Source organism: Gallinula chloropus (genome assembly GCF_964237585.1).
Source record: "Gallinula chloropus genome assembly, chromosome: 3".
NCBI lineage: Eukaryota > Metazoa > Chordata > Aves > Gruiformes > Rallidae > Gallinula > Gallinula chloropus.
Window position 1 is genome coordinate 115,376,877 of NC_140087.1, and position 20,767 is coordinate 115,397,643.

The 20,767-nt window shown below is 43.2% G+C and overlaps 1 protein-coding gene across 1 annotated transcript in view; it reads left to right on the forward strand.

Moving 5' to 3' along the window:
• FKBP1B (FKBP prolyl isomerase 1B) overlaps positions 1-20,767 on the forward strand; it is a gene marked incomplete at its 5' end in the record, with an annotated part of 50,422 nt that overhangs the window by 25,758 nt on the left and 3,897 nt on the right.

Consider the following 20,767-nt stretch of genomic DNA (forward strand, 5'->3'; position numbering starts at 1 on the left):
TTTGCTGTCTGGGTCTCCTCAGAGCTACATAGGAAGAGTGTTTACCTCTTGGAGGCTCCATGTTGCTGCAGTTTGTGAGGTTTGTGGGATTCTGTTACTGATTTTATTTTCTTAGGAGAAAAGGTAAATAGAAAATGATTCATTTGCAACCCCGCCATGAGTTGGACCTCAGGACTCCAGAATTTAAGCTCAAGGTGACTGAGAAACAGAACACACTTCATTATGGCCAGATGATGTGTGGTCTCTGGATCGTGGCAAAAGGAATGGACAAATGGGGTTCTTACACAGATGAAGTTGGGTAGCTGCTGTGCATCCCACACCGTGACAACTCTGGACCTATATGATACATAACCACATGGAATACAGGAATCATGTCTCCAGGACTCACCTCTTTAGTTTAGTATCTCTCAAGCCATTACCCTTGTTAATGAAACAAAATTTTACTAAGGTGTTTGCTATTTACTGTTTGTTTTTATTTGGAAAAGCTATTTATGGTTGCAAATTTTGTGCTTGAGGACATGGTCTAGAGGTGGACTAGGCAGGGTTAGGCTGTAGTTGAACTTGATGATCTTGAAGATCTCCAATCTAAGTGATTCTATGATTCTGTGATTCAACCTCCCAGGGAATAGGCATGGTTAATTCTTTTATTATATGTAACTGCTTTCACAGAAAAGTTCTGAATTGTTCCATGCACCTCTGAAAGTGTTTCCAGTTATTCTAGTAAACATGGATATGTAGGAAGAAAGGGAATAACTGCTTTTTAAATGGTTGAAATAGTGCAATTAATGAAATTAAACTCCTGTAATCAGATGCTACATGATGTGGCTATTCATTTCAAGATCCTTTTTGCTAAAGATCTACCCTACAGTGATCTACCAGTGGCAGTTCTTGGGTTTCAGGCACAGATATCCAGGAAGGCAAAGCTGGGGAGATCTTCAGATCAAATTTATCCACAGCAATTTTAAGGGTGGAGTGACAAGATCACCTCTGGAAAAGTAAGGAATGAGCTAGCTAGTTACCCCAACTAAACGACCACTGTAATGATCCCCTGGTTGCTTTCAATGCAGGTGCTTTTGGACAAAGTTCTGCTCTCAAACACTCCCCCCACCACCCCACAATAGATGTTCCCACCATTAGTGTTTTTACAGCATCGTCATCATTTCCGGGAACAGAGAAAAGAGAATTTGATTATGTTTGCATCATACCATCATTCAAGGGCTCCATTGTGCTTAAGTGTGCAAAAAGCAGATTAAGAGAAACTCTCATTCCCAGACAGCTAAGGAAGGTGAACAACAAAGAACAGAGAGAAAAGGACACAGTCCCTTACACACATATACTACTAAACACACAGATACTCTTACATTTAGTTTCTGTTTTCAAACATAAATAAAGCAAGAGACTTCTCTCAGCCAAACCATCCATTTAATAACTCATTTTTTGTGTAATCACAGAACTACAGAATGGTTTGGGTTGGAAGGGACCTCAAAGATTATCTAGTTCCACCCCCTTGCCATGGGCAGGGACACCCTCCACTAGCCCAGGGTGCCCAAAGCCCCATCCAACCTGGCCTTGAACCGTCCAGAGACACAGGGCCAGCCACAGCTTCTCTGGGCACCCTGTGCCAGGGCCTCATCACCCTCACAGGGAAGAATTTCTTCCTAGTATCTCATCTAAATCTTCCCTTCTCCAGCTAAAGGCCATTCCCCCTTTTCCTATCCCCCCTGCCCTTGTAACCAGCCCCTCTCCAGCTTTCCTGTAGCCCCTTCAGGTACTGGAAGATTGCAATAGAGTCTCCAAGGACCCTGTTCTCTTCTCCGGGCTGAAGAAGCCCCCAACTCTCCCAGCCTGTCTTCATAGGAGAGGTGCTCCAGCCTCCTCTGGACTCACTCCAACAGGTCCATGTTTGCATTGTACTGGGGATCCCAAAGCTGGACTTAGTATTGCAGGGGGGGGTCTCTCCAGAGCAGAGGGGCAGAATCCCCTCCCTCGACCTGCTGGTCACAGTGTTTTTGATGCAGCCCAGGACACAGTTGGGTTTTTGGGCTGTAAGCCCACATTGCTGGCTCATGTAGAGCTTCACATCCATCAACACTGCCCAAGTTCTTCTCCTCGGGGCTGCTCTCTATGTTAGGACATGTTTGGGTCTTGAGGAGAGATGCTTATAGAGGGAGGTAGCCTCAGAGAGATGCTCAGAGAGAAAAACAGCATTCAGGGCATGGAGCACAAGAGTCAACACCTCCTCCAGGTCTCTTAAGATCATTTTGTTTGTTTTGAACGTGTTCTAGCCTCCTGGCAGCCTTGCCTGTGCTCGCTTCAGAGAGAGGTGGTTATACTGTAGTATGTACAGTATGACTACACTGCTATTAATACCCCCCAGGGAAAGGGAGGACGGCATGGTACAGTACATGTGAAGAGACATCTTGTGCTGGCGGCATCGTCATTGAGTCATTCCACCCTGTCTGCGGCTGTGAGGAGCAATCTCTTCAGGGCCATAAAGCAGCCACAGGCTAATCGTTGTAATAAGCACTTCAGGCAGAGTCTGGCTGCTCTCATTTAGTCTCCCTCCTCTTTAGGTCTGTAAATATTTGTCCTGTCTGCATCTATTGTTGGCACAGAGGCATCAGAAGAAAGTTCTCTTAAGCCTTTGCTTGCATATTTGGCTTTGGACCAGTGAAAGTTAAACCTGATCATCTTTGCCCCTTACTGCCCCTGCTAATTCTTCTTTTTTCCAGTAGCTTTCTTCAAGATGGGCCGAATTTCCTGGGGATAGTTGGCACCCCCCCAAAGCACACGCAGTTATAGCATGTGCCAGTGCAAGTAGACAGCAGGACAGAGGGGTTTTTCTTCCTTTGTACACGCTATCCAATTTGTTCCTTGGCACTTTGCCCACTCACAGGGAAGGATGACGGTCTCTGTGTACAAGCCAGAGTTTGATTTATTTATTTTTTTACCTTCCTTCCTCTAGCTGTCTGTAGCAGGCACACCAAATTCCCCCCAAATGAAGGTGGTAATACGACTGTCGCTTACTACTCCTTCTGCAACATCTGTGCTGCTGTTATTTCCAAGGTACCCAAAACAAGAAAAGCAATTTGGATGAGTCAGGGAGACCGCCCTGACTCAGACAGTTTAATGTAGGAGTGTCTCAGGGTCATGCATATTTCTATTAATATAGGGTCAAACTCGAGTCGAGGGCTCTGGTTGATTTGCCTATTTTTAGCAAAGTCACACCAATGCAGCAAAACCATCCAAACTAAACTGGGCTCAGTTTGCTTTGAATTTGAGTGAACAATCCCCCCCTGCCCTCCAAAAAAAAACCCCAACCAAAAAACCAAACCTAAACCTCCACAAAATATTAAAAATACAATCATTGTCTTAAGGTAATGAAACACATTTGTTTTATTCTGTGCTCAGCCAACACACTACCTTTCAAGTCAGTGATGGGGAATTTTGTACAGAGTCCTCCTTTATCCTTACAGTCCCTCACTGATGGGATCATCTAGCATCAGATGTTCTGCTTTTGCAATGAAAGTGTTGAAACCTAACTATTTTTGTGTCTCATACATAGGTCTTTTAAAATTTTATGTATTTTTTCCTTCCCACAAATGAAACCTCTAAAACCTTTGTTGAATTCGGGTCCTTTCAAAGTGTACATGCAAAGAAACTGAGAGAACCTGTATAATTTTTTCTTCCTACCCTCTCAGAAGGCTCTTAACACAAGGACAAATAAAGAGTGTGGATCCAGGTGAGCTGTTTATTACTGCTGGAAATAAGAAGTTGTGGTTAAATATTCTCTTTCTATCTTTTTGATCTCACCAAGGTTTATTAGTCCTGGATCCAGCAGAATAATTTCATGTTAGAAAATCGTTTTGGTGAAAGGATTAGAACATGTTAAGTTTTCTTGCCTCCAGGAAGACAATTTGTTTTGAAATAGGGAGGGAAAAAATACAGCAAGAAATGGAACAGAGTATCTAGGGAGCTAACAAAATTGTGCATAGGAGAGTAGAAAATGATTATAGGAGAGTGTGTGGTGGGAAAACCCTTGTATCCCAGGTCTCGTATCTCTGGAATGGCTCAGTGAGAATTTCTCCTTGGCTGGAACAAGCTAGGATTGCTCTATTGACCTTTTTGAGGTTCAACTGATTCAACCCAGCTTAATATCTGACCTTTTGTGTCCAGATAGCAAGGTGGCACAGAACTGGGAGAGATCAGGGCAACACTTCCTAATCTCCATTAAGGCTTTTGTGGCAGATAAAAAGGTATTGCTCCTGCTTTGCATTCTTTAACACTTCAGCAGAGCAAGCAGGATGTTGAAGTTGCTCTGAATGAGATCGGAACAAGGTTTAGAAGTTCTTGCAACCTTCAAAATACAGGTGACACAGATTTGTGTTCTCTTATGAGAGCTTAAATCACTGAGATAAAAGCAGCCAGACTGAGACATGGCCCAATGCACTTAGTCTGCTAGCTCTGCCACCACAAAGACAGAAATAAAGATCGTATCTGGTCACCAGCCTAAAAAGGTTCTATGGGCTGTTAAACAAATTAGGGATCAGATAACATGTTTTCCCTGTCACTGGGACAAAGCCTGTCTGCCTCAGAGTAAAAACATACATTGTGCCATAGCCAGAAATGCTCCCTCTCAACTTCTCCTTGTATGTGAAAGTCTGTATCATTTTTATAGCTGTGCAAAGCATTAGATCATCTGAAAAACATTTGCAAAAATCAGTAGTTTAAATTGGCCTTCCCTCTTTATTAAGCAATGCTGAGAGTCAACACAGGTCTTGGAGCTCACCCAGAGGAAGTTTGGTATTTGATTTGAACATGCAGGGTGCATCTCAAAAATTCAAACTTGACATGGAGGCCAAGACAAATATATTCAGACATGCGGCCCGGACCTGCAGTCCATGTTACATGACAGCCTGATGTCATGCTCTTAGCCTGTGAGGCATTTATAGCAGAAATCAACCTTGAAGCATGGCAAATAAGGGCTTTCTGTTGGGTTTTGTCACTGCTGGGCCCTCACCTCTAGCCATTATTCGATTACTGGGCTGAGAGCGCAGACCCAGAGCTCAAGCTAATGTGAGAAAATAGAATTGTATATATCTGTGCCTGCACCAGCTCTGAGGAATTGATGCTGCTTATGTGTTTATCGGGTGTAGATACGATCCACCTTTAGGCTGCACTTACAACAGTATCTGTATCACTGCCTTTCCCAGGGCTATCTGTGATCTTCCTTGCTGATACCACTCTATAATGTCCTCTTCCTTCCCATCCTTCCTGTCTTACTCGCCACAGGAAGGGTAAGGGAGGGGAAAAAAAACCCCACTATTGTTGGTTTTCTAATCAACAATATCCTGGGAGAAGCAGTTTTGGCTGCTCCGCTGAAAAAGTTGCTACAAGATGATGTCATCTGGCAGGAAGCACCAAAACAAGACGGTATTGCAGCAGCTAAAAATGACAACCTGCAATGCACCAATATTGAGGTTGCATGGTCCTCTTAAGCAGTTCCACTCAGAGTGATGCCACTGAGCCCGGTTTGAGATCTGGTTCCTCATGGGGTGCACTGTGCCTGGGTTATACACCTAATCTGGTGTAACACAAGTAGAAGAAGTATCACACCAAAGCAGAAGAGGGCTGTTAGGTTTGCTCCAAAAAGGACTTCTCTGCTTAATGCAATGTTGCAATCCAAATGCAGCTGGTTTATAAACCACTTTTTAAAAAAATCACACTGCTTTCTTTTAAACCCTTGGGAAGGAACTGATGAAAGATGGGTTTCTGAAACTGTTGAGCAAAATGTTAGTTTGAGGTTTGCTGTCTAGGAGTCCATAATCTCCAGAGTGAGGGGTTCAGATCTTTGCAGAAAAGGCTGTTTATGTTGAGGAAGCCACCTGAGCACTAAGGGCAGATGACAAAAGGGCTCGCTGGTTCATTTGCAAGCTGTGCAAAAATTTATATGCGGGGTTTTTTTGCCTGGAGAATTGGCTCCTAAATACCAACCATATTGGGCTTTGAAACATGTGATCGCCTCTCTAGGAAGGCCGTGAACAGCAAGTAAAAAAGTGAAGTTCCATAAGGACAGAAGGCAGTGAATAATCCTCTTGTGAGAAGGTAAATACAGTGCACAAGGAAGGCAGATGATATTTTGACTTAAAAAGGCAAAGCACGCAAAAATTGCAGAAGCATGCATAGATCAAGAATTGAACTTCCAGAATTGTCATGGCTGGTTTAGGCTTTCAATCCAGCAAATAATATAGTGGCTTTATGGTGATTCTGTGATTTTAGATATCTCTCCTTCACCAAGTAGTGAGGCTGCCATTCGGGATGTGGTGCAGTGCCCTGTATATAAGATCAGGTATCCATCCCTTGCTGATTTACCATGGCAGGGAAGAGGCTAATTTTGCAGCCCTGCAGAGAACACTGATTGTGCTCTCATGAAACCTGTATGGTAGGGTGGAAGGAGCTCTTAAAATGAGACCATGATTACATCCCACAACCTGCTTGCCGTGAAGTTCTGCACGGAGCATATTCAGAACTGAAGAATTTGCTCCTAAAAGAAAGAAAAGAGATCTTTCCCCAACATACAGGGTGCAATGGAAGCAGAAAGTAGCCGTGCAAGGCAGCAGAGAGATAGCTTGTATGGTATTGTTGCAAAGCCCAGAGTCAGGAAAAGCCACAGGTACTGCCTCAGCACCCTCATCGCGCCGTGATCTGTAAAAGAGAGAGCAACCTCTGATGTGAAGCAAGACAGAACCAAAGCTCAGCTAAACCTTTCAGCTCATCAGCAAGGAAATGTAGCTAACGAATGATCTCGGCAGAGACTCTGGTATCAAAGAAAGACTCAAAGGATTTGAAAGCCATCATTTGGGATCACATCATAAGCTATCAAGCATGGGTTTATTTGGAGCACTAACCAAGGTCATGGACATACATGAGAAGTCTTCATCCAAATTATGTGTGAGTAAAGACCAAGTACTGATGACGAGTGGGTTCTCATGAATCAAAGCGTCCTGTCTTTAGGGCAGACCTTTCAGTTGAAAGCAATAAAATGATGCCAAAAATGGCAGGTGAATTTGGGGAAAATGGTGGGTTTACTACACAGTGCTACTTAGAGTGCTTGGTGGATGCTTATACTAGACAAAACAGGAATGCAATATATGATGCTCTGTGTCTCTAGGATACTGCCTGAGCCCACAGACTGCGAGCACGTGAGATGTGAAATGAGATGCAGAACATGCTTTCACGTGGCTCGTTCCTGTTAAAATAGAGTTATGGCTTCGGCGTGCCTGGCTGTGTCCTTAGCGATCTTCGGTCACGTGAGCAGGCAGAAGCCCGCAGATACTCAGTTGTGGTAGGGAACACAGATTAGATATACTGAGAAATTTAAATTCTCTGCATCCTTTTTCTTGAAAAACCCACAAATAAACTTGTTTTCCCAGGAGAGAGATTTGTACCCATGTCAGTTTTGAGTCAAATCAGCAGAGGGGGGTTAATTTATTTGAAACTTGGATTACTTAAGCTCATTTGGTTTATGTAATTTCCCATTTTATTTCCTTTTTTTTTTCCCCTTGACAGTTGGTTGATAACATGAACAGCCAGAATACTTACAGTTCTGATGAATGATTTCCAAAGGCTCAGTAACCTGGGTGATCGCTGCCCTTGTGAGTGGGATCACTGGAACTCCCCATGTGGGCAGCTGGTAAATCTGCAGATATGTGTTTAAGCATTAAAATGGTACACAGAGCTGAGAGAAATGAACTCTCCCAAACCTTTCTCTTTGCTGTGCAAAATGGGAAAACAGAATCAGCTGCCTGAATGAACGGAGCTTTTGCATGTGCTTTAAAGATTAGATATTATGGGTTACAGAGTAAACATTGTTACCTGGGCAGGGGAGATCTGTTCAATTACTTTCAAAAGTGATGTAGAATATCTCAGAGTGTCTGGGTGATTGATTATTTTTGACCAGAAAACTGTATCCCTCTCACATAAATCTCAGCTTCTTTGATCCAAATTTTAGGTCAGTTCTGCCTTTCTTTTGTCTGGTTTGGCTGTCTGGATACTTGAATTTTATCTGATATATCTCCCTTTCAGCATGCTCCTTAGGAATTTTTGCTTTTCTCTTTTCCTTTTATGTTTTCTCCTCAGTAGCTCCAGTGCCTGGTAGCTTGGATGTTGCTAACCAATACTTGGTGTTAAATGATTGGAGAGATAGTGGCATTCAGGAACTCCCTAGACCTCATCAAAGCTGAATTTAAATAGTTCATATTAATATCTGAACCCAAAGCAATGTATTCTCAATAGAATGAAGCATTTCAGGTGGACATAAGGCATTTTTGTCCTTTCATTTTCCAAAGCAAAATGTTTCACTTTTTCATTCCATTCAAACCTGAATTGTATTTTCTTAGGAATTTTGGGTAAAATTGAGCAAAACAATCCATTGCTTTTCTGCAGAAAAACATCCAGGTTTAGTATGGCCACGATGTGTATGTTTTGGCCACTTGATTGTTAGAAGCAGATTTTTACTGACTCTGTATAGTAACCTGCTCATACAGGATGCTGCTTTTCCACTTACACTTACTGGGATGATAGAAGGTAGTGTGACATGTGACAGAGACCTGTCTGATCTACAGCAATCCCTGTGAGTTATGCAGTGTATTCACCATTTTGTCTTTGCTTTTACAGATGATAATATTACACATTTTGCTCTAGAGTCTGAAATCTTCCAGTTTTTTGTGGCTGGTGTAATGACACATCCGTTTACGTAATGCTTCACCTTCTGGTCCACTCTCAACTTGTGTTGCTTTCCACTGTGTTGTGCTATTCATAGAATCATAGAATCATAGCATGGTCTGGGTTGGAAGGGACCCCAAGGATCAGAGAGTTCCAACCCCCCTGCCACAGGCAGGGCCACCAACCTTCAGGCCTGGAGCTACACAAGGTTGCCCAGGGCCCCATCCAACCTGGCCTTGGACACCTCCAGGGATGGGGGGCATCTACCACCTTTCTGGGCAGCCCGTTCCAGCATCTCACCACTCTGTAAAGAACTTCCCGCAGTGTTTCCTCAATACTACTGAGGTAATTTTGTCAGTATTTGTTGATTATGTCCATGGACTGAGTGCTGTTCCCATTTGTAGGGTCTAAACTGGCTGAATGTACAATGGCTTTTGTTTGCAGCAGCCCTGAATGTGAAAGTACTTTTGCTTTTGGGAAAATGTTTTGGTCTGTGCAGTCCATCCTCAGACCCCTGCTGATGTCAATGAGGACTTTGTCAAAACAATGCAGGGACAAACCCTACATGACCTCAGGCACAGCTGATCTGACAAGTTCTGGGAGCAAGGATTAAGATCCAAGTCTCTGTCCATCCTGCTGACTGCTCTAATTACTACTTGCTTGGCTTTCTCCTGACTCATCATGCTGTATTTCCAGGTACCATACAGATTGAAGTGAGAGGAGAGAGGGTGATGTCACTGAGTGTTAGGTTGCCTGATGATGAGAATACCATCAGAAAAGATGAAGAACATGGGTTTAAATCCAGGCTTGAGGTGAAGTTGAACTCATGGTGCTTTTGGAAAGTGTTTATGATAATAAACAGTGTTTATGATAATTGGGCAGGAGTACCATCTCCACCAAGCACCCTTTATAAAGACCTGTCTCAGGCTTGTGTCTGTCCTTGAGATCAGATTCAAAGCTCTAGATCCCAGATGGAGAATGATGCTAAGTTCTAACAAGAGCTGAAAATTGAGGTGCATCCTTGGACTCGCCATGCCCTGCTAGCTGAATACAGCCTGCACTCCAGTCAGTGCCCAGGCTTTCTGTATCTCACCTTCTGGAAGTGCCTGTTTGTTTCCATTGCCTCTGTAGGAAACTTCTGATTCTTTTTCTGTCACTTCGGTTAAACTCAAGGGGGAAGTCACTAATAGGTGATACTCACCTGATTCTCTGAGATGTTTCCCCTAAAACATTTATTTTGCATTCTACTTGTTTCTCCCCTTCACTGAAGACATGAGTGACTTGTTAAGTAGATGAAAATAGATACAGGCACTTGGAAATTCCTATTGTTCTCCAGAGAGACGACTGCCTAATGTCCAGCAGAGCAATGCCTGAGACCCATCTGTCAAGATAACAGCTGCCACTTTTTCCATAGTTCGTTTATAAGATCACTGAGATCAAAACTTAGAGATGGAAAAGACCTATTTATAATAACAAACCGTGCTGTTAATAGCTCCTTTCCACTGTGGCTCTGAAGATACTTTAAAGGCTTACTGAATGAAGCCTTTCAAGGTACCCAAGGCAAAATATATTAATTAATAATATTATTGCTGGGTATGCAAGTGACTTTCTGACCTTGGTGGAACTACGGTCATTGTTTCACAGGGAATAAAAAGAGGTGAGTTAGGCTTGCCCAGCTGTCTGGTGACAGAACCTATTCTTTATAACATCCAGCTTTTTGCTCTGATCACAAATCGACACTATTCCATATTCTTGCAGGAGTCTGCTCTGGAGAACAGTCCCAAGTGCATCATTCAACTTAGTTTTAAATTACCGTGATCCAAGCCTTAAACTGCTACGTATATTTTTGTCCTTTCATTAATACCAGGGGATCTGTGCCAGTTTGCACCAAGGAGAATCTGCAACACCAGGAATGATGAACAAATATGTGTTACCAATGTGGCAAAAGAAGAATTTCCTAGCTAATATTATTTCAGAACACACTCTTAGAGTTTACAGGCAGAGTGATATTTATGGCACTGCCTTGGTCTGCCTTGGAGCACATAAAACACTGGTTGCAATGGAAACAATACTGCAAAAAGACTGGCTTTTGTGAAAGCAGATGTGTTCTTAGTAGGTGGAAAGAATAAGCTATACATATATAGAAAGGTCTGTTCCTTTGATGAGTGTATGTCATGTATTTTTTAAAAAGACAGCCTAGAAAATAATGCTATCTGAATATGACATTCTTCCACCACAGCATTGCAGCAAATTATAAAGACTGATGAGCAAAGTGCTGGTTTTAGCTGATCTTAATGGCAGGCTGAGCTTCCGATGACATAATGAGGGATACTCAATACATAACTTGTTAATAAACCCTTCTCAGAGTTCATTCAGAGACTAGAAGTGGCTTTTATCTTCTGTCCTTTCTACAGCATGTTTACTGTAAGGGTGACTCTACAGTAAGTGACTAGGCAGATCTAGGAAGAGCTTCAGTCACCGAGCCTGAGGGACCGTAGGCGACATGATCCACAGGAAGGCATTTGTTATGCAGGGCAAAGCAAACTTGGTTTTAAACTCCATTTTTCAAATACTGACTGTAGACAAGGTTTTTTGGGTAGAATTAATCTCAACTGTCTTTAGCTACCTGGAAGTCTATGGTCTGTCTCCATGCCAGAGAGGGAGAGCAGCATCTAGATCACAGAATCACAAGGTTGGAAGAGACCTTTGAAGATCATCAAGTCCAAGCATTCCCATCCTACGCTAAACCATATCCCTGAGTACCTCATCAACCCTTTTTTTTGAACACATCCAGGGAAGGTGACTCAACCCCCTCCCTGGGCAGCCTGTTCCAGGCCCTGATAACTCTTTCAGTAAAATTTTTTTTCTAATATCCAATCTAAAGCTGCCCTGGCACAGCTTCATGCCATTTCCCCTTGTCTATCTCCTGTCACCTGGCTGAAGAGACCATCTCCCACCTCTCTACAACCTCCCTTCAGGTAGTTGTAAGTGGTGATAAGGTCTCCCCTCAGCCTCCTCTTCTCCAAGCTAAACAGCCCCAGCTCCCTCAACTGTTCCTCATATGATTTGCCCTCCAGCCCCTTCCCCAGCCTGGTTGCCCTTCTCTGCACTTGCTCAAGGACCTCAATGTCCTTTTTATGGTGGGGAGCCCAGAACTGGACACAGTACTCAAGGTGTGGCCTCACCAATGCCGAGTACAGGGATACCTGTCCTTCTGCACTCTTGAGCGAGGGATACGTTCCTTGAGCAAAACAGCAGAGTGGTTCATCTGATTACCCTGGAAACTGTGTGTTCACTCAAGTCAGGCCCTGTGGTGGCCCCAAATTGGTGCCAGTGAAGTCATGTCTCATTTTCCCACGTGGAATCGCAGGCGGGAAGAGATGATTCCCAGGGAATTCTCCGAATGCTTGTGAAGGGAGGGGATATTGCATAACGCCAGCCAGGAAGGTTATACCATGTCTCTAAAATAAGACGTATTACAGGGATGTCTGACCAGTCTGGATGAAAAAGTTGGATACCCTGCATAAAAAGCATGTGAGTTGTGCATTATGTATACTTTATGTATGTATGAGATCATGGTGGAACAGCAGTGTCTGCCTCCGACTTCTTATTTAGAGTATAGGTAATCTTGGCATGTTGACTGTGTCTTCTTACACAGCTCAGTCAACACCCATTTTATAAACTCTGTTTTCCTCACTGGTTGCATATCGTGTGTTTCTCTTTTTCCAGGAATGTTTTTCTTTTTCTCCTCATTTAAGAACAGAGTAGTTACCAAGTCCTTTCCATGATGCTAGGTGGTTGCTGTGTCTGTGAAGATGAGTTCCAGTAAAATGCTCCTCCATGAAGGAGGTGTGGCCATGCTGTGTATTAAGAAAGTTGTACATGATAAAGAGCCAGGTACATGGGGGTCTGTGGGAGAGAAAGAACAATCCTTCACAAGGGATGCAGGCAGAAATGTTACTTTTCCATTCCAAATGCCTCAAAGGCCAATATACTGTTTTAACATCTTGATGTTAAGTGGTAACACATTAATAATACACTTTTTCATGCTCAAATCTGTAGTCCCTGAGTACACATTGCCTCTTAATCCAGTGCCCTACTAGGCATGGGTAGATTTGTCACTCAGCTGTTGCTAGCTTAAGGGAAGGGAATCAGAAGTGTCGCACTGATAAATTACAGTTTCAGCACAGATTTTACTCAGAAGGAAATGGAAACACATACTGGAAGTCCTGGACAATTGAGAATCAAGGAGGAGCGATCCTGGAACAACTCGGCATTAAAGCACAACTAACTGCTGATGCAGTATTGTTACATTGGGTGGGAAAGGTGTTTCTTCTGACAGATCATTCAGTATTGCCTTTCCCTGAGCAGAGGAGTTAACTAGTAGGGAGGCTGCTTCTTTTCTCCCAAAAACCCTCTCTCATGTGCTCTTGGAACCATGCTTAGAGCTTTCCCAGGGAATGTCTGAAGCTCCTTTTCGGAAGGATCCTGCACCCAGATCTGTTTTCAGAAACTTTGGTGGCTGAGCTCAAGCCCTTTTCATGCCTTACACTGGAAGGCTGTCATGTTCACCTATTTCAGTGAGGTTTAACCCCCTACTGAAGTGTGTAGCTTTCCCAGTGAAAGGTCATCTGCTCATTCACATGTGCTACAGGCTAAAAAGATCAAATCCATACCACCGTTGCACAGGCAATAGTAAAAGAAAAATGAGGGAGAGGGAAATACCTGTGGGCATTATGGCATAGGATGCGACTGAGAATGAAGCCAAGAAGACAAAAAAAATTAGATTAATTGTATTTTCTTACTGTCTTGGTGCACTAGATGGCCAGACTTGTTTGGCCAAGCTCTTCTGCATGTGTTTGGGTTGGGAATTTCGCAAAATGCCTTCTTTGTATTCCAGCCATGCTCTTGAATTGCTCTTTGTGCTTCTTGGCTGGTACCAGAGGGCAGGGACAGAGACACCTACCCAGTCAGGAACGTTCCCTCTCCCTCCAGAACCAGCATTATAGGACATGGTATTTAGGAATAGAGATGCAAGAGATGCAAAGTATTTCTGCAGTAATATATTCTGTCTAAAATGTTGCTTTAGACATCTATTGTCCTACTCATTAGCATACCCGGCTTGACCTGATTCTGCCATGCTCACTCAAATGAAATTTGCCTTATGCTGCAGAGCATGTATATTTTACAGCTGAACTTTGCAATGGCAACAGACTCAAACCCTAAAATAAAACGCCTGTTTGAAGGCAACAGGATACCAGAGGAATTTGTTTTGGTCTCCTTACAGTTCAGGTAGAAGATGCTTATTGAGCTTCATACCTGCCTTGAGGGTAAATCTACTTTTCCTCCTCTTTTAAGAATATGCAAATCTATAAAGCCGTTAGGACAGAATAATGCCTTGCAGTAGAGTGAACTAGACAATTGCATGTCATTTCCTTGGCTGTGAAGTCAAGCTAAGTGCAAAGCTCTTTCATATTGTCTTGTAGTTGTGCGCAACACATATATAGTGCCTGGTAATGCATTATTGAGTAGCTGTCTGTTGTGTCTTCATTGCACGCTGTCAGCTGCATAATAAATAATTGATTGTGTTGCTCTTACTCCACATTAAAGATATATGAGTATATAATACATGAAGAAAATGAAGCAGCGAGGCTGCCTGTGCTGGAAAGATCAAGCGTTACTGAAGTGGGCTGCGGTAATAGGAAGGGAGAAGTGACCACCACCACTATCCATTTCCCATTTCTATACTTTGAGTCAGTGATTGTTTGTCATGGCAACAAATGGTGCATTCAAATCGTTGCTGTTGCCTTTTTAAACAACAACAAAAAAAATTGTGGTAAAGAGATGATATGCTGCAGACACGCAGCACACACACCCCCCCCCCCGCCCAGTCTCTTCAGCATTATCCCTCTAGACTGAAAATTCCTTTAAAAAGATTAATCATTTTTTCTTAAGTGGGTGTAAACTGTCGGGAAAAATCCAGCCTAAGCCAGAAAATATCTTTTCCTGCATAGGGCCTCGTGTATATTAAGCAGAGGGAACATTAGCAGGGAAAAACTGAGCTCATGGTTACAGTGGTACTAAAGTTCTGCTGTTGGACCTTTCCTTCGAAAAGCCATGCTTCCCATCTCAGTGCAGTTGCCAAAGTCCCCAGTTGTCTTAGTCACACTAAGAGGGCCTGCTGTTCAAACATAGCTTAGGAAATGAAAGCACCCTCCACCTCACTTTCAGCACTCTATTTCCATTACAACAGTCATCCTGTCTGATGAAAACGATGAGAATCATCAGTAAAACTGATGAGATGCCAAATTCGCCCACGAAACAGTTTGCCTTGTCCTCAAATCAAGGAAAGCAGAGGTGTACACTGCTTAGCGTGTGGCTGTTCGGAAAGACGTCCGTGGCCAGGTGTAACTACAGGTTACTGGGACCTGTTGTTAACAATGAAAAGGTGTAGAACTGTGTTTTGAAGTAATAATGAAATAACAAATGAAGAGGTAAGAGGGGTGAGATACCTGGGCTTGGAACGAGCTGGAGAGCTGAAGATACATTCTCTAGCCATTTCCCAGGGAAGCAGAAACACAAGACACCAACCTTTCTGTCCTAGAAAGGCATTGCCCAGAGCTCTCCATTTAACCCTACAACATACAGGAGCTGTTCTTGTAGCTGGTAGGAAACCATGGGTTTTTTGGGTGTGTTAGCATGAGACTCAGCCATGAGCTAGCAGGGAGCACCACTGGAGTGCTCCCTCTTTACCGCAGCATACCAGAACTGAGTCCTGAGGAGAACTGATCTCTTTTAATGTGAAATGCAAACACCACCACTGAAATCAGTGGGGTTCTGCTGGTGTAAACCAGCCTGGGATGGGATTCGGGACTTTGCAGGTGTGTTTTTCCCATCATTCCTGTGCAGTAATGCTGAACTCCTCTGCTTTGCTGAACTATGTCTTCTATTCACTGTGAAGGTGTCAATGTTAAGACAAAGACTTTTGTACAGTTTCTAGAAACTTTCCCATAACATATTTGCCAGGCTAAAAGTGTACATTAGTAATAGTTGCAGGCTGTAAATGGGTGAAAGACCAGAATTTCTAGCCTTTGTGATGTTCTTCTGATAGAATATTGATGTATTTTGCCACAGAAACAATATATTTTAGGGAAATGAAGAATTGCTTGAGATCAAAAATTCTTAGCCCACAGCAACACTAATGGCAGGAAATGCTGCCTTAGAGAATTCTAGGTATCAAACTGAATAAATTCAGAACAGCACAGATCTGTTGCAAGGCATAATTGGAAAAGTGATTGCATTAAAGGGCATCAAAACACAGTCCCTGTCCTGAGGAACCTCTGGTCCATGTAAAGTGAAACAGGATAGTATCCTACAAACACCATCTGAGTATCTGCTGCTCTTTCTGATGTCAACATGTTCAGAAAGTAGCTGTCTTCAAATGTATGTGTTGCCTTTACCTTCTGTAGGTAACTGCATTCTGAAAAAATAAGGTAATGGAGTACTTTGCAGATGAACATTGCTGCTTTTTGAAAGTCACCTGTTCAATTTATCCCCTTAATGCCTCTGAGGTAAGTGAATCCCCGTTGTACAGGATAAAAGGAGAGCAGCTAGTGAAACCAAGAGATTTGTCTTGGATTAAGATCTCCATCTTCTGATTCCCAGAATGTGTCAACACTGCAAAGAGAAATAATTCAGTAAACATTGCAGCCAGTGAAGCCTGGGATGCAATTTGATCGACTTCATTTAGGTATGGATGGATGAGTTAATACCTCCTCACTAGGGCCCTATAAAAAGCTAGTGTTTAAAACTCTGTATAAAATGCACCTAGCATTTAAAATCAATGTCGTTAACTTTTTAACTTTTGTAAGTTAGCTGACTGAGAATGATAAAGAATTCCAGGAGGTTATTGCCAACATAACATCTAAACCCAGGTGAGATGAATTGTTCTTGGAGATACTTCTTGTTCTCCTTTGAATGTAGAAATAGCCCTGATGACAAGGTGAGATGCAGTTTCTACCTTGGAGAGGGCTAACCTTAGCAGTGGGGTTTTGCACATAAACTTTCCAGATTAAGGCATGTAAGATTGCCAGGTTATCTATGGAGGGCCTTTGGTGCTCTCTCTCTCTGTCCAGATGATTGTTTGAGCATGATCTGGGATGTGGTTTTGTTGGGACTGTAGGTACATGTTAGATGTCCAAATAGAATCATAGAATCCTGGAATGGTTTGATTTGGAAGGGACCTTAGAGATCATCTTGTTCCAACCCCCTGCCATGGGCAAGGACACCTCCCACTAGATCAGGTTGCTCAAGGCCCCATCCAGCCTGGCCTCAAACACTGCCAGGGACCCAGGGGCTTCCACAACTAGCTGGGCTGGCTCTCTGGATTTGTGTTACATGGCTGGTTGAATTCCCAGCTCGATCATTCTCAGATGAAGGAACCTTCTGGTTAAAAGAAACTTAGGCTGTGGTCCAGCTGCAGCATTCATGTTGTTCCATTCCTGACTCCTCAGTAATACGGGTTCTCTGATAGAATCATAAAATGGTTACAGTTGGAAAAGACCTTCAAGATCATCAAACCCACCCATCTATCCAGCCCTACTAGGTCCAACGCTAGACCATGTCACCAACATGGTGACGAGGACAATGAGCCCCTTTCTCTGGGCAGAAGACTTAGAGCAGCTTCTTCCTGTGTGGATTTCTTTTCACTATGTGCACATGTGCATCATGTCAGTATGAACCCTACTCCTCTGTCAGACCCCTCTTCCTTTAGGGAACAGACTTACATGACCTGATCTCAGCAGAGGTTGACTGACCTCAGTTAGTTAATTCATGTTATAAGAGTAGTGCAGACACACCTGTTTTAATAAGAAATAGCAGCTTGTATTAAGCTTAGGCTGCAGTTTTGTTTTCACTGCAATTGTAGCCCAAATGGTGCAGTTTGGGCAGTTTAGATGGATCCCTAGTCATATCCCCTACCAAAATGATTGGTCCAGTCTTTGATATTCAGCTTTAATGAGCTGAACTTCAGTGATTCAGCAGGATCCATGATCTGAAACAACTTTTAAAGGGCTATCTAATTTTAAAGCCTTGTAGGTCAGGATGTTTTTAAATCACACTATATTCTGGCAACTGCATTAGGACAATTAATTATTTTAATACCATCAATGCTACCTTTCAGAATCAAATGTGAAGTTAGTATAACAAGTCAGCATATAGGCATCCAGATGTCCCTGCTCAGTCAAAACTCTTAATGATTGCTCTGACTTTGCAAAACATCATTATTCAGTTCCAGATTGTGAGGGGCTGGGGTTTTTTTCTCCTTGTTGTTAGCTAGATAAATAAAGGTGCTAGCAGGCTGAAATGGGCATCCGTTCTTGTTGAAGAATATTAACCAGATCAATTTTTTCACAAAAAGAAAATCAATTGATGCATTAGCAAGAGAGAAAATAAAGCAGTGTGCTGCTTTAGCTCCCAGGAGCCTGAATTGCCAACTCTAACTTTTAGAAATGGAGAGATAGAAAAAGATCTAAAGTTCAGATCTAAATCTGGATCGGAACTTCTCCAGGGCACGTGGGGACTCTGACTCATTTCTAAACTAGAAGTGCATTTAAAGGGCAGTCGTGTAAAAATTGACCCTTCTGCTCGAGCATCGGGGAGGATGGACACATCTGACTTTGAATCCCAGCTTGCTTTCCACAAGCTCTGAGGTGGGGGAATGATGGAGGAGGTTACATTTCTGAATTCATCACCTGATGAACTTTCATGTGCTGCTGAAAATCGGGTGCTGCTGTAAACATAGGAGAAGCAGCCCGTTTTCTTTCACAAAGTCCAACATATCTTCTACAGGCTTTTCATGGTGGAATGGGAGTCAGTTTTTGCATGGTACATATTAGACTGTCAAGCTCAGGGGCAGAGAGAAACGTTGTCCAGTGGCTGTTGTTAGGACCTGAAAAGAGTTAATTCTGGTTCTACCACTGCTTTTGATGTGGGGTATTTAGTAAACCATCAGACCTTTAAACTAGGTATTGTAACAGGATTTAGTTATGAGGTGAAGTGAAAGCATACCAAAGTGGTGTGGAACTTTGCTTCTGGATCTGCACCTCCAGACTGAGGCTATTTTATAATAAATATCTTCTTCTACCTCCTTGGCCTGCTGGGAAGAATAATTAATGTTTGCATACTGCTTTGAACATGCAGACTGTAACGACAGTACTAAGTTTTAATATTAAAGCTATTAAATATTGGGATTCTGTAATAGTCTCCTTCCATTTCATAGAACCATAAGGTTTTATGATGTGTTTAAAAATAAAATTGCTGTGAGGAAGGGCTGCCATTTAAACTTAAGAGCAGATATTTTAAAAAAGGATTCTACGATATGCCTGAGAGTTCTCCCCCCGAGCTGCTTCTCCCTGCCTGCCCTCCTCCATGGGCAGGTTGGTTTTCTACATGACACACCAACCTGGGTTTGTCTGTGACTATAAAGCCTCGTGCAGGCAGCTGGTGCAGCTTCCCAGCCTGTGTGAAGGGGCTTTAGGGGTATCACTGAGCCAGTATATTACATGATCTGTGTACATACACGCATCAGAGCACACTGAAAATAGTTCACTATTAAACTGCAAAGAATGTAAGGAATATGACAGGCACTAATGGTTATGAAGCAAGCTTTAACAGGCAGGTTATCCCATAAGTTCCCACACACCCTCATCTTTGAACACATCCAACTTTGACACGTCTTGGACTTGTTCAACAGCTGCTTTGCCTTAGTATGGCATTTGGCTTTAATACTGATGTATAATGTCTGGACACAGAACCCCACTGGAACATTCAGATACTGTGTACTCATTACTGGAAGTCCAAAATGCCATCACCACTGATTTAGCTACTAATGAATTTGGAGACATCTATATCTGAGCTAGTTGCTTGGACTTCCCTTATGTTCACTGCAAAGCAATCCGCACTGCTAGGATGCAATTCACTATGTCCTAATGTACATCCCTAGGTCTGGCTGGATGAATTGTCCCCATCCCCCCCACCCCAAAGCACATTTTTCTCTGACTTGATTACAGAGGGAAGCAGAGTAATTAGCTCAAAAGTAGCTTGGCTGCATCTTAGAAGCATAGAGAAGATGAATCCTACCCTTTCAGCCTTTGTTTTTCATTCCAGCACATCTCTTTCTGTTTACCTTGAGGTTCAACAAGGCCACGTGCAGAGTGCTGCACCTGGGACATAACAACCCTGTGCAGTGCTACAGGCTTAGGGGGAGACTGGCTGGAGAGCTGTCAGGCAGAGAAGGACCTGGGGATGTTGGGTGACTTCATGCTGAATATGAGCCAGCAGTGTGCCCAGGTGGTCAAGAAGGACAATAGCATCCCGGCTATTATCAGAAACAGCGTGGCCAGCAGGTCCAAGGAAGCAATTGTGCCCCTGTACTCAGCATTGGTGAGATCACACCTCAAGTGCTGTGTCCAGTTCTGGGCTCCTCACAGCAAGAAAGACATCAGGGTCCTGGAGTGTGTCCAGAGAAGGGCAACCAGACTGGTGAAGGGGCTGGGGGGGAAACCTTATGAGGAGCGGCTGAGGGAGCTGGGGGCGTTTAGCCTTGAGAAGAGGAGGCTGAGGGGAGACCTTATCACCACTAACAACTACATGAAAGGAGGGTGTAGAGAGGTGGGAGATGGTCTCTTCACCCAAGTGACAGGTGACAGGATGAGGGGGAACGGGCTCACGCTGTGCCAGGGCTGGTTCAGATTAGACATTAGGAAAAAATTCTTCACTGAAAGGGTTATGGGGCACTGGAACAGGCTGCCCAGGGAGGGGGTTGAGTCACCATCCCTGGATGTGTTTAAAAAAAGGGTAGATATAAGTTTCCTCAGTATTTCCATATTTTTGAATTCAGGGTCTTTTTGGCTCTTTCAGTACGAGGAGGAAGCTCATATGGTTGTAACATAGTATGGGAGTTTCACCTGCATGGTCTGGAATGGCCACATGTGTGTAACACCCATTTTTCAGTACCCCTGAGTAAATCCAGGAGGGAAGGTCA